The following is a 12,656-nucleotide window of genomic DNA, read 5'->3' on the forward strand; positions in this document are numbered from 1 at the left end:
AAAATAAAACTATGGTATCGGGCACGGTGGCTCACTCCTGTAATCCCAGTGCTTTGGGAGGCCGAGGCAGGCAAATCACTTGAGGTCAGGAGTTCAAGACCAGTCTGGCCAACATGGCAAAACCCCATCTCTACTAAAAATACAAAAACTAGCCAGGAATGGTGACACGCGCCTGTAGTCCCAGCTACTCAGGAGGCTGAGCCAGGAGAATAGCTTGAACCCTGGAGGCAAAAGTTGCAGTGAGTCTAGATCATGCCACTGTACTCCAGCCTGGGCAACAGAGAGTGAGACTGTCACAAAAAATTAAATAAATAAATAAATAAATAAATAAATAAATAAATAAATAAAATACATAAAATAAAACTGTGGTCTTATTTTGAGTTCTGCTTTTTTATTTTTAAATACATATATAGCTAAAACCTACATGTATGGAAGTGTTCATATGAGCAAAACATGACAAATTTTTACCAAGTGAACACACTTGCATAATCATTATCCAGATCAAGAAATAGAAATATCCTAAGTGAATTAATGTCAAGGAACAGAAAACCAAATACTACACATTCTCACTTGTAAGTGGGAGCTAAACAATGGGTACTCATGGACATAAAGATGGCAACAGTAGATAGTGGGGACTGACTACTAGTGGGGAGGGAGCAAGGAGGCCAAGGGTTCAGAAACTGTTGAGTCCTGTGCTCAATACCTAGGTGATGGGATCAGTCATACCCCAAACCTCAGCATCATGCAGTATACCCAGGTAACAAACCTGCACATGTACCCCCTTTATCTAAATTGGAAAAGAAAAAGAAATAGAAATATTGTAAAGACCCATAGAAGTTCCCTTGTACCTGCTCCCATCATTAGCCCTTGTCCAAGGGTTCACAACTAGGTGTCCTGCCTTTATTTTTTTTTAAGACAGATTCGCACTCTCGCCCAGGCTGGAGTACAGTGGCAAGATCACTGCACACTGCAGCCTCAACCTCCCAGGCTTAGGTGATCCTCCCACCTCAGCATTCCTAGTAGCTGGGACTACAAGCACATGCCACCGCCCGGCTAATTTTTTACAACAGAGGTCTTGCCATGTTGCCCAGGCTGATCTTGAACTCCTGGGCTCAAGCAATCCTCCCGCCTCAGCCTCCCAAAGTGCTGGGATTACAGGTGTGAGCCATTGCGCCTGGCCTGCCCTGCTCTTTAAAATAAATGTTGTATGTAAGCAGTTTCTTGTGTCACTAGTTATTTTTTAAACACTATTTTTGATGGCTCTGTAATATTTGATTATGTGGATATGTTATTTATTTTAGTCATTCTAGTGTTGGACATTAATGGCATTTCCTATTGACATTATTATAAATAATATAATAAGAACAATTTTTTTCTTTCTTTTTTTTTTTTTTTGAGATGGAGTCTTACTGTGTCACCCAGGCTAGAGTGCAGTGGCATGATCTCAGCTCACTGCAACCTCCGTCTCCCGGGTTCAAGCAATTCTCCTGCCTCAGCCTCCCAAGTAGCTGGGATTACGGGTGCCTGCCACCATGCCCGGGTAATTTTTATATTTTTAGTAGAGGCAGGGTTTCACCATGTTGGCCAGGCTGGTCTCGAACTCTTGACCTCATGATCCGCTCACCTTGGCCTCCCAAAGTGCTGGGATTATAGGTGTGAGCTACCGCGCCTGGCTGATAAGCACAATCTTTTTTTGAAACTATTTTCACATGATATTTTCAGTTGATACTTAGAATATTCCATAAACTGAATAGTGCAGGTGGTATTTGTATAAAATTTCCAGTCGAAAAAGCAGAGGCTTGGATTAAGTAATCTTGTCCAATGTTACACAACTTAAAGAGGTAAATCTGGACCTAGAACTCAAGCCTTCTAATTCCTAATCTAGTGGATTCTCAGCAAGATGTCTTAGGTGTCACACACTATTCTTGTCAATCACATGGAGAAATGATGTAACTAGTCAGCACCCAGGCCAATTCATAGCAATTTAAACAACTACACCCAAAGAGTATTGATGAACGATGACTACATCTATGGCATCCAGAAAGCAGATCTTTATTGACCAGCCTCAGGGCTGCTATTGACCTTTGTCTCTTTAAACGGTGTTATCTTCCACTTTCATGAAGACAAAAAAAGACACAAAGAAAAGTTCAGAACCTGGGGGAAAAATATACAGGTAGTTAGGATAAAGGAGACTGTTCTACAGTTGGGAAATGCCCCTGGAGAAACCCAATGTCAGACATCAGTGTAGGCCTGCTTCTGAAACGTCCCCCTAAATTTAAGCTGCACTGACAGAAGTTGATCCTTCAGGCTGATTAAAATCATTTATATGAGATTTTTTGAAGTCTAAACACAAGAAATCCTGATTCAAATGTACAGTAATAAAAAAGTGGATGTAACAGGAACCCAACATACTCTAACCTGTTCATATCTATAATATTGGTTCCATTTCTGGGCACCACCCTTGGAGAAACTGAGCTACCTGGTAATGGCGAATGTAACAAAAAATCTCCAAACTCTGTCAGATTAGGCAGGGATGATTTGCCTGAAGAAAAAAAGTATTTACTGAACAAAATTTGATTCCATCAACTTAATTGGAGTATAATTTACATAAAATTAATAAAATTATTTATTTTTAAAATAGAGACAAGGTCTTACTATGTTGCCCATGCTGGTCTCGAACTGCTGGGCTCAAGTAATCCTCCTACCTCAGCCTCCCAAAGTGCTGAGATTACAGGTGTGAGCCACTGTGCCTGGCCTAATTTATGTACAATTAAATGCACCTGTTTAAAGTGTACGATTTGGTGAGTTTTGTCATTTGTGAATACCTATGAAAACACTGCCACAATCAAGAGGCAAAATATTTTCATCCCATCCAAAAAATTCACACTTGTTTTTTTCCCTCCACCCCATGTGCTGGGCAACCACTGATCTGCTTTTCGTCTCTAGAAATTAATTTATGTTTAATGGAATTTTGTATAAATGGAATGAAAGAGAAGAACTCTTGTGACTCGCTTCTTTCACTCAGCATGAATATTGTGAAGTTCATACATGTTGCTACATGTATCTGTAGTTGGTTGCTGTAGGTAGTAATCCATAATATGGATTTCTTACAGATTTTTAATAGATTCATCTGTTTATGGACACTTGGGTTGCTTTTACTTTTTGGCTGTTACAAAAAACAGATGCTATGAATATTCGTGCTACAAGTCTTTGTATGGTCAAGTGATTTCATTGCTTTGGGGTAGTACCTAGGAATAGAATGCCTGGATCGCATAAGGAACTGAATGAACAAGAGACATGTTCCCAGTCCCCAGAAGGCTCACTTTCTAGTGGAAGGAAAGAAGTGGTAAAACATATAAACAAATAGGATACATTCAGAAAGTGATAAGTGACATAAGAACAATATAAGAGGCCAGGCACAGTGGCTCATGCCTGTAATCCCAGCACGTTGGGAGGCCGAGGTGGGCAGATCACCTGAGGTCAGGAGTTCGAGACCAGCCTGGCCAACATGGAGAAACCCTGTCTCTACTAAAAGTACAAAAATTGGCCGGGCATGGTGGCAGGCGTCTGTAATCCCAGCTTCTCAGGAGGCTGAGGCAGGAAGATCACTTGAACCTGGGAGGCAGAGGTTGCAGTGAGCTGAGGCCATGCCACTGCACTCCAACCTGGGCGACAAGAGCAACACTCCATCTCAAAAATAAAATAAAATAAAATAAAAATAGAGAGCGATTCAAGAGGGCCTACTTTAACAAGAATGACAAGGGAAGAGCTCTCAGTAAAGGCAACATACGGACTGAACTGAGTCCTGAATGTCAAGTTATTAGTATGTGAAAATTTGGGAGAGCACATTTCAGAACTGTCAATGTCAAGTCCTTGAGGAAGCAAAGTATTTGACTTAAGGATGTAATAGTTTTCACCACACATTTGATGGAAAACCAAGTGGAAAGGAATTACACTTATTTTAAGAACTTTAGAGGCATATTTATGACTCATGAGTGAAAGTGAGATGGAGAAAGTTTTCAGTTCAGTCTCACCTTTTTGTGGGTAGAGCTACTCATGACTGAAATGAGTTGCCTGGGGAGGCAGTGAGGCTTCCGTGATCGGACATTGATAAGAGAGGTACTAGAGACAGGATGATGGCTGAAGGCAGGAGACGAGGCCAGGTGCACTCCCCAGCTGAGATTCTGTGATTTGGGGACATCTGGGGATAGGAAAATGACCTGGTTTTAAGTTACTTTTTGTTGTTGAGGCTTCATTTTCTTTTTTCCTTTTTTTTAAAAAAAGATGTTTTCTACTAATATAAATAAGAACTACAACTAGATGAACCTGGAACCAAACCTACGATTTTGAGCTCTCAAAATGAATTATTGAGCAAATATAAATCTAGCCTAGAAACCAACTGTTGTAATTTTGAATGAATATATAAGGCAACTGATTAAAAAACAAAATACATTTTTTTTCTACTATCTATTTTTAACAATAAGCACTTGGAACACATTCAAGTTTTTTGGCCAGGCACAGTGGCTCACACCTGTAATCCCAGCAATTTGGGAGGCTGAGGCGGGCCGATCATCTAGGTCGGGAGTTCAAGACAGCCTGACCAACATGGTGAAACCCTGTCTCTACTAAAATTGCAAAAATTAACTGGGTATGGTGGGACACACCTGTAATCCCAGCTACTCGGAAGGCTGCGGCAAGAGAACCGCTTGAACCCAGGAGGCAGAGGTTGCAGTGAGCCGAGATCGCGCCACTGCGCTCCAGCCTGGGCGACTGAGTGAGAGTCCATCTCGAGGGGGAGAAAAACAAAAAAAAAACAAAACATTCAAGTGTTTCTTAAAAGGTTGAGAAAAGAAGAATGTGAGGCCAGATGCAGTGGCTCATGCCTGTAATCCCAGCACTTTGGGAGGCTGAGGCGGGCAAATCACAAGGTTAGGAGTTCAAGACCAGTCTGGCCAACATGGTGTGAAACCCCGTCTCTACTAAAAACACAAAAAATTAGCTGGTCGTGGTGGCACATGCCTGTAATCCCAACTACTCAGGAGGCTGAGGTAGGAGAACTGCTTGAACCCGGGAGGCAGGGGTTACAGTGAACCGAGATTACGCCACTGCACCACTGCAGCCTGGGCAATACAGCGAGATTCCATCTTAAAAAAAAGAAGAAAAAGAAAAGAAGAACGTACTATCTCTTTCAGTCAAATAACACTGTCTATAGTTAGTGTATAAGAAAGTGTGAGAAAATGTTTTTTTGTTTGTTATTTTGAGATGGGGGTCTTACTCTGTTGTCCAGGCTGGAGTGCAGTGGCATGATTACCGCAGACTTGGCCTCCTGGGCTCAGTCAATCCTCCCATCTCAGTCTCTCAAATAGCTGGGACTACAGGCACGTGCCACCACACCCAGCTATGTTGCTCAGGCTGGTCTCAAATTTGTGGGTTTGAGTGCTCTGCCCACCTTGACATTGTAAAGTGCTAGGATTACAGGCATGAGGCACCATGCCTGGCTGGGGAAATGTTAATAATAAAAATGGGGGAAGCTGAGCACAGTGGTGTGAGCCTGGTAGTCTTATCTACTTGAGAAACTGAGACAAGAGGATCACTTGAACCCAGGAGTTTGAGTCCAGCCTGGGCAACAGAGCAAGACCCCCATCTCTAAAAAGAAGAAGGGGTGATAATCCTTCATCATTTACGTAAATCTGCCCATTTACCAATAATAACACCAGCCTGGACAACACAGTGAGACCCTATTTCTACCAATAAATAAGTAAATAAATAAGAAAGAGAGAAAATGAAAAAAGAAGAAGGAAGGAAAGGAATGAAGGGAAGGAAGGGAGGAAAGAAGGAAGAAAGGAAGAAAGGCAGGCAGACAAGCCGGGCATGGTGGCTCACGCCTATAATCCCAGCTACTTGAGAGGTGGGAGGATTGCATGAGCCCAGCAGTTCGAGACTAGCCTGGGTGACCTAGCGAGACCTCTTCTCTAATAAATAAATAAAGTAATTAAAATAACAATTAAATTTTCTTAATAAAATTAAATGATATGTACCAAGGTATTAATCTAGATAAAAGATGTGACAACACCATTGGAATATGTATTAGAAGACTAAATTATACCTGATTTTATAAATGCTTACTTATCCTAATTATTGTGCAAACTTAAGAACAATAATGGAAGAAAAGAAAGGGGAAAAGGCCAGGCATGGTGGCTCATGCCTGTAATCCCAGCACTCTGGGAGGCCGAGGCAGGCAGATCACCTGAGGTCAGGAGTTTGAGACTGGCTTGGCCAACATGGTGAAACCCCGTCTCTACTAAAAATACAAAAATTAGTCAGGCATGGTGGCAGGCGCCTGAAAGGCGAATCGTGGGAGGCTGAGGAAAGAGAATCGTTTGAACTCGGGAGGCAGAGGTTGCAGTGAGCCGAGATCACGCCATTGCACTCCAGCCTGGGGTACAAGAGTGAGACTTATCTCAGAAAAAAAAAAAAAAAAAAAGGAAGGGGAAGAAGAGGAGGAAAAGAAAGAAAAGAAAAGTTGCAAAAGACAAAATTACAACAAATAACAAATTTAGCTTAAAAACGTAATTGGCTTTTATTTGTAATTCTAGAACTGAGCAACACCTCATACTATAAAATACAATGAGGCTGGGTATGGTGGCTCATGCCTGTAATCCCAGCACTTTGGGAGGCCAAGGTGGGCGGATCACCTGAGGTCAGAAGTTCGAGACCAGCCTGGCCAACGTGGCAAAACCCCATCTCTACTAAAAATACAAAAGTTAGCTGGGGGTGGTGGCATGTGGTTGTAATCCCAGCTACTCGGGAGGCTGAGGCACAAGAATCATTTGAGCCCAGGGGGCGGAGGTTGCAGTGAGCCGAGATCGCACCACTGCACTACAGCCTGGGTGATAGAGCAAGGCTCGGTCTCAAAAAAAAAACAAAAACAAAAAAAATACAATGAGTGTTCTAATCAGAGGAGGTTGGCTTTATAGACAGAAAAAGGTTGAGAAACGCCAAAACAGAAAACAAAAACTTGATAGATTGTTTCAAAGTTACTTTCCTTGTAAAGGCTAGAAAGGGGACTTCTTTATCATACTGGCTGAAATTGCTTGTTTAGGGATTTAGCTATTGTCTCTCGCCTGATTTCTTAGAAGGTCAGATAAACAAACAGTTTCAGTTTGGTGATGTGGAACTTTAGCGTGACTGACTCCATTTTGGTTTGATCTGTTGGACCTAGAGCAGGAGTTCAGTCCAAACCAGTGGCCTCCTATAATTTTTTTTTTTTTTTTTTTTTTTTTTTTTAACAATTTCACCCTTTGGGTCAGGCTGTCACGTAGATGAGAGTGCAACCAAAACTTAGGCCATTCACACTGCTCTCAGTTACCATCATTCTGCGTTTCTGGTCTCGATGTGCCATTCTTAGGTTGTAGTGTCCTCATGATCACATACTTCTTTGAGTTTTTGTTATTCTAGCTGAAGAGAGGTCATCCAATGTTCAATGGATGGCTACATGTAGGTATTTAAAACCTTTGAGAGAATATAGCACAACAGGAAGACCACTATTATGACTATCAGGAGGATAATACCGGCAGTTTGGTGTAAGCTCCTTAGCCAGGATCCCATGAACCAAACCAACTAAAATTGAATAAATCAAAGAAGGAGTCAGATGAGGAGTCCACTTGTTTTACCCAAGCGACTGTTCATTTTTTGTAACCGAGTCTCTGCAATACCCAATGCTTCTACCCATGTACAACAAGTGTTATCAACTGCACAGACTCCTCCTATACAGCTATAGGAAATCTGGCATCCTTATGACTGGGTTATACTAAAGCAGGGAGTGAGAACAAGTGGATCTAGAAGTGTAACTTTATAAAAGGGACCGCTAGTACAATTTGAACAACAGTTACGTACATTAGAGATGTTGCTAAACTTACCCACTAGATGGACTAAAGAAGCTCTTAGGTTCTGTAAAGATTTGGGTTTCACATGACAGTTCATCAGATTGCCTGCAGGAGCTGCTGACTGTGCCAAGTGAAAAAGATGGGCAAAAAAGAAAAAAAAAAAACAAGTTCAGAGGGGCAAGAGTCTTATGATAGGCAGTCTTGTGCTGACACCTTGGGGAAAGCTGTTTACAGCATGAAGTTGTCAACTTCTTTCCCTGGTTTGCGGTTTGAATGTCTCTGGTTATGGTATCAGGCGTTTTGGTGAACTCTTTGTGGCCCACACATCAGGAATGACACTTGTCCCTTGAAATTTACATTGAGTTGTCCAGTTTCAGCTTAGAGGGCTTTGGGAACAGAGCCGTTCTTCTTAGTTGGAGAGTTGTAGCCAGATATTGGAGGAAAAGAGAATTCTAGAATCTAGTCCAATCTACAGGAAGATAAGAAAAACTTGAAAACGATGAGCAGAGCTACAACTTAATAGCAGGTGTACTATAGCTTTTCTTCAGAAACAGTTTTTCTCTCTATAGTTACTCCTCCCATTTCTACCAAAAATAATCAGAATAAGACAAATGGGTTTACAAAATAAGGGTAGTCTCATCAAAGTTGGCCTGGTTATTTACATAAGAGCAGCAAGAATAGTGATTGACCACACAGACTGTTTTTAAGTTTGCTTTGCTGGAACTGTTTTTTGTTTGTTTGTTTGTTTGTTTTGAGACGGAGTTTCACTTTTGTTGCCCAGGCTGGATTGCAATGGTGCAATCTCAGTTCACTGCAACCTCCGCCTCCCAGGTTTAAGCGATTCTCCTGCCTCAGTCTCCTGAGTAGCTAGGATTACAGGCATGCACCACCACACCCAGCTAATTTTGTATTTTTAGTAGAGATGGGGTTTGTCCATGTTGGTCAGGCTGGTATTGAATCCTCAACCTCAGGTGATCCTCCTGCCTCGGTCTCCCAAAGTGCTGGGATTACAGGAGTGAGCCACTGTACCCAGCCTGTGGGAACTTTTTTCTCTTTTTCTATAGCATTAACTGCTGCAAAGCTTTGCTGGAACTTTTGACAAGAACTCTAAGAATGGACATTTAAAACTTCTTTAGGTTAGGAAGCCAAATCAAGGCATACTTTAGACTTAGCCTCCAGTACCTATAGATTCATTCTATATATCTTCTCATATATGACATCCCAGTCACAGCTTCAGTGATACAACCAGAATCTGCCTAAAGATGGATCCTCCAAAATAATTCAATTGTCATCAATCCTCTCACTAGGGAGTTGCAACCAGGGGAATTTTATTTAACAAGAGGGAGAAGGAAAAATGGAAGGAGAAAATCATATTCACTGCCATGAGAAACCTACTGCTTTCATCCTTCCGTGATCTCCCTCAGTTCTGGAGAAGCCGGGTAAGAGTACAGGCGCATTTTTAGTACTATATAACTTTGTGGCATACTAACTCAACAAAGCACTTCTTTAATTACCAAATTCTTTTCTTTATTTTATTTTATTTTTTGAGATGGAGTCTTGCTCTGTTGCCCAGGCTGGAGTACAGTGGCATGATCTTGGCTCACTGCAACCTCCACCTTCTGGGTTCTAGCGATTCTCAGGCCTCGGCCTCCCAAACTGCTGGGATTATAGGCATGAGGCACCACGCCCGGCCGAGGGTTGCAGTTTCTCCACATCATCACCAATGCTTGCTATTTTCCATTTTTTCCCCATATAACACAAGTCCACTTATGTATATTTTCCATTTTTATTATAGTTATCTTAATGGATGTAAAGTGGTGTCTCATATGGTTTTGGTTTGCATTTATCAGATGGTTAATGGTGTTGAGCATTGGAATCTTTTCACTTTCTTGATGATGTACTTTGAAGGACTAAAGTTTTAGTTTTAATAAAGTCTAATTTACACATTTTTTCTTTTGTTTTACTTGTGCTTTTGGTGTCATATCTAAGAAACTATTGCCTAGTCCAAGGTCATAAAGACTCACTCCTGACTTTTCTTTGAAGAGTTTTAGAGTTTTAACTCTTAGATTTAAGTCTTTGATCCATTTTGAATTCATTTTTGTATCTGGTGTGAGTCACAGGGTCCATCTTCATCCTTTGCATATGGATATCCAGTGTCTTGGCACCACTTTTTGAAAAGACTGTTCTTTCCTCATTCAATGGTTGTGTGCTCTTGTCAAAAATTGATTGACAGTAAATGTGAGGCTTTATTTCTGGACTTTCAATTCTGTTCTGTTGATCAATATGTCTGTCTTTATGCCAGTACCACTCTGGCGATTGCTATAGGTTTGTAGTGAGTTTTAGAATTGGGAAATGTAAATTCTACAGCTTTGTTCTTTTTAAAAATCTGTTTTGACCATTCTGAGTTTCTTAAATTTCCATATGAGCTTTAGGATTAGCTTGCCAATTTTTGCAAAGAAATCAGTCAAGGTTTTTGTTAGGGATTGTATTGAATTTTAGTTCAATTTGAAGAGTTTTTCCATCTTAACAATGTTAAGTGTTCTGTCCTATGAACATAGATTATCTTTTCATTTATTAAAATCTTCAATTTCTTTCAATGATGTTTTGTAGGTTTCAGTGTACAAGTTTTGTACCTCTTTTGTTAAAGTTATTTCTGTGTATTTTTCTTTTTGATGCTATTGTAAACAGAATTTTCTTTATTTCATTGTCTGTTTGCTTATTGCAACTATAAAGAAGTACAATTTCTGTTTGTATATTAATCTTGTATTCTGCAACCATGCTGAACTTGTTTGTTAGTTCAAATAGTTTTTTAGTGGATTCATTAGAATTTTCTATATGCGAAATCACATCATCAACTAATAGGATACTTCTATTTCTTCCTTTCCAAGCTGGGTGCCTTTTATTTCTTATTCTTGCCTAATTGCCTTGGCTAGAACCTCCTTCACAATGTTGAATAGAAGCCGGGAGAGCAGACGTCTTTATCCTGTTATTCATTTCGTCTTGATGCTTCATCTGAAAAAGAATCAGTTCTTTTACCATTAAATGTGCTCTTACCTGTGGGGTTTTTGTAGAAGCCCTATATAAAGTTGAAGAAATTCTCATCTATTCCTATTTTGCGGAGTGTTTTTTTCATCATGAAAAGGTGTTAAATTTTGTCAAGTGCTTTTTCTGCATCTATTGAAATGATCCTGTGGATTTTGACATTTATTCTGTGTGTGTGTGTGTGTGTGTGTGTGTGTGTGTGTGTGTGTGTGTGTTTTAGGTTTTACTTGGATCAGGTAGGCTTAAGGCAGGGGCCATGCTGCAGGAGAAGCGCGTGTAAACCAGTCATTGCTGCTCTTTCATGCAGCCCTGGGACCTCAGGGCTGAGCTAGCTCCACAGGTGAGGGGCCAGTGAGGCCCCTCAAAGCAGACACAACCACTAACAGGAGGGAAGGTCAGGCTGGCTTTAGTGCAGGGAAGGGTAATGTTGGGAGGGAGACGTTCATAAAGGAAAATGGGTAGCTGAGGCTTTAAAGGGCTTGGATGGGACAGGGGTTTAGGGGAAGTGAAGAGGGCCAATAAAGTCTTGGGAGTAAAAAAGGGAATAAACAGGAGAAAAGAACAAGAAGGCAGAGGCTGGGGTGTGGAGTCCAGCTGCTCTACACAGTCTGGGCAGCAGGCTGAGTATGGGCAACTCACTGCCACCTCCTGGCCTTCAAGGCACTACTTGTTGCCCCAGACAGCCATCTTTGTGAACACAGGTCTTGGGAGGAAGCGGCTGGATTTCGTGTAGGCAGAGATCTCCAAGCCCTCAAATCGGGAGATGAAGTCCTTCAGGTTTGGGAAGGCATCCAAGCACTTGGGCTCAAATACTTGGTTTCTCCCAAGGGCATCATAAGCAATGAAATCCACAAGGGCAATCTTGTCCCCAAGAAACCATGGCTGCTTCCCCAGAAACTGGAAGTAGAATTTCAGCATTGCAGGGAGTGCCTCCAGGTATTCTGGCTTCAGTTTCTCAAAATGTGGGTTGTAGCAGAGTCTGGCCAGCTGCATTTGGCTGTCCATAAGCTGATTCTCCAAACTGTCTTCCCAAATCTTCTCCCTTTCTGTCTCCCCACACAGGTTGTGCTTGTAGGCAATGCAGCCCAGGATGGCTTTGCTCTGAGTTATCTTGTGAGCCCCATCAGTCAAGTAGGGCAGATTGGGAAAGTCCAGGCCTAGCTCAAATTTTTCATTCAACCACTGGCTTCTGTCATAGTCAGGAGCACCCCCCCCCCCCCCCCCCCCCCACTGTGTACTTCTTTTGCTCATAGCTTGAGTCTGTGTATTGCTGGAGCAGGCAGATGGTGTGGGTCAGCCCTCAGATGTCCCAGTACCCCTGTGTCATGGGCCTGGTGCTGGTTGTTGTGGATTCTGCAGACAGGCCCATTTACTCTATTGATGTGGTATGTTACATCAGTCGACTTTTGGATGTTAAAACAATCTTGCATTCCTGGGATAAATTCCACTTGATTGTGGTGTATAATCCATTTTACATATTGCCAAATTCTACTTGCTAATTTTTTTGAGGATTTTGCATCTTATTGGTAAGAGATATTAGTCCATAGCTTTCTTGTGGTGTCTTTGGTTTGGGTATCAGGGTAATACCAGCTTCACAGAATGAGCTGGGAAATGTTCCCTTCTCTTCTATATTTTGGAAGAGTTTGTGAAGAATTTATATCATTTATTTATCTTTCAAAAATTGTGGTAAAATACACTAATATAAAAATTTCTATCTTAACCATTTTT

The 12,656-nt window shown here is 41.4% G+C and overlaps 1 pseudogene; it reads right to left on the minus strand.

Annotated features, from left to right (window-relative positions):
• Positions 1 to 11,591: 11,591 nt before the first annotated feature.
• On the minus strand, positions 11,592 to 12,404 carry LOC103240573 (glutathione S-transferase Mu 2-like; annotated as a pseudogene).
• Between the last annotated feature and the right edge of the window lie 252 nt (positions 12,405 to 12,656).

This window comes from Chlorocebus sabaeus, chromosome 13, assembly GCF_047675955.1.
Source record: "Chlorocebus sabaeus isolate Y175 chromosome 13, mChlSab1.0.hap1, whole genome shotgun sequence".
Classification (NCBI taxonomy): Eukaryota; Metazoa; Chordata; class Mammalia; order Primates; family Cercopithecidae; genus Chlorocebus; species Chlorocebus sabaeus.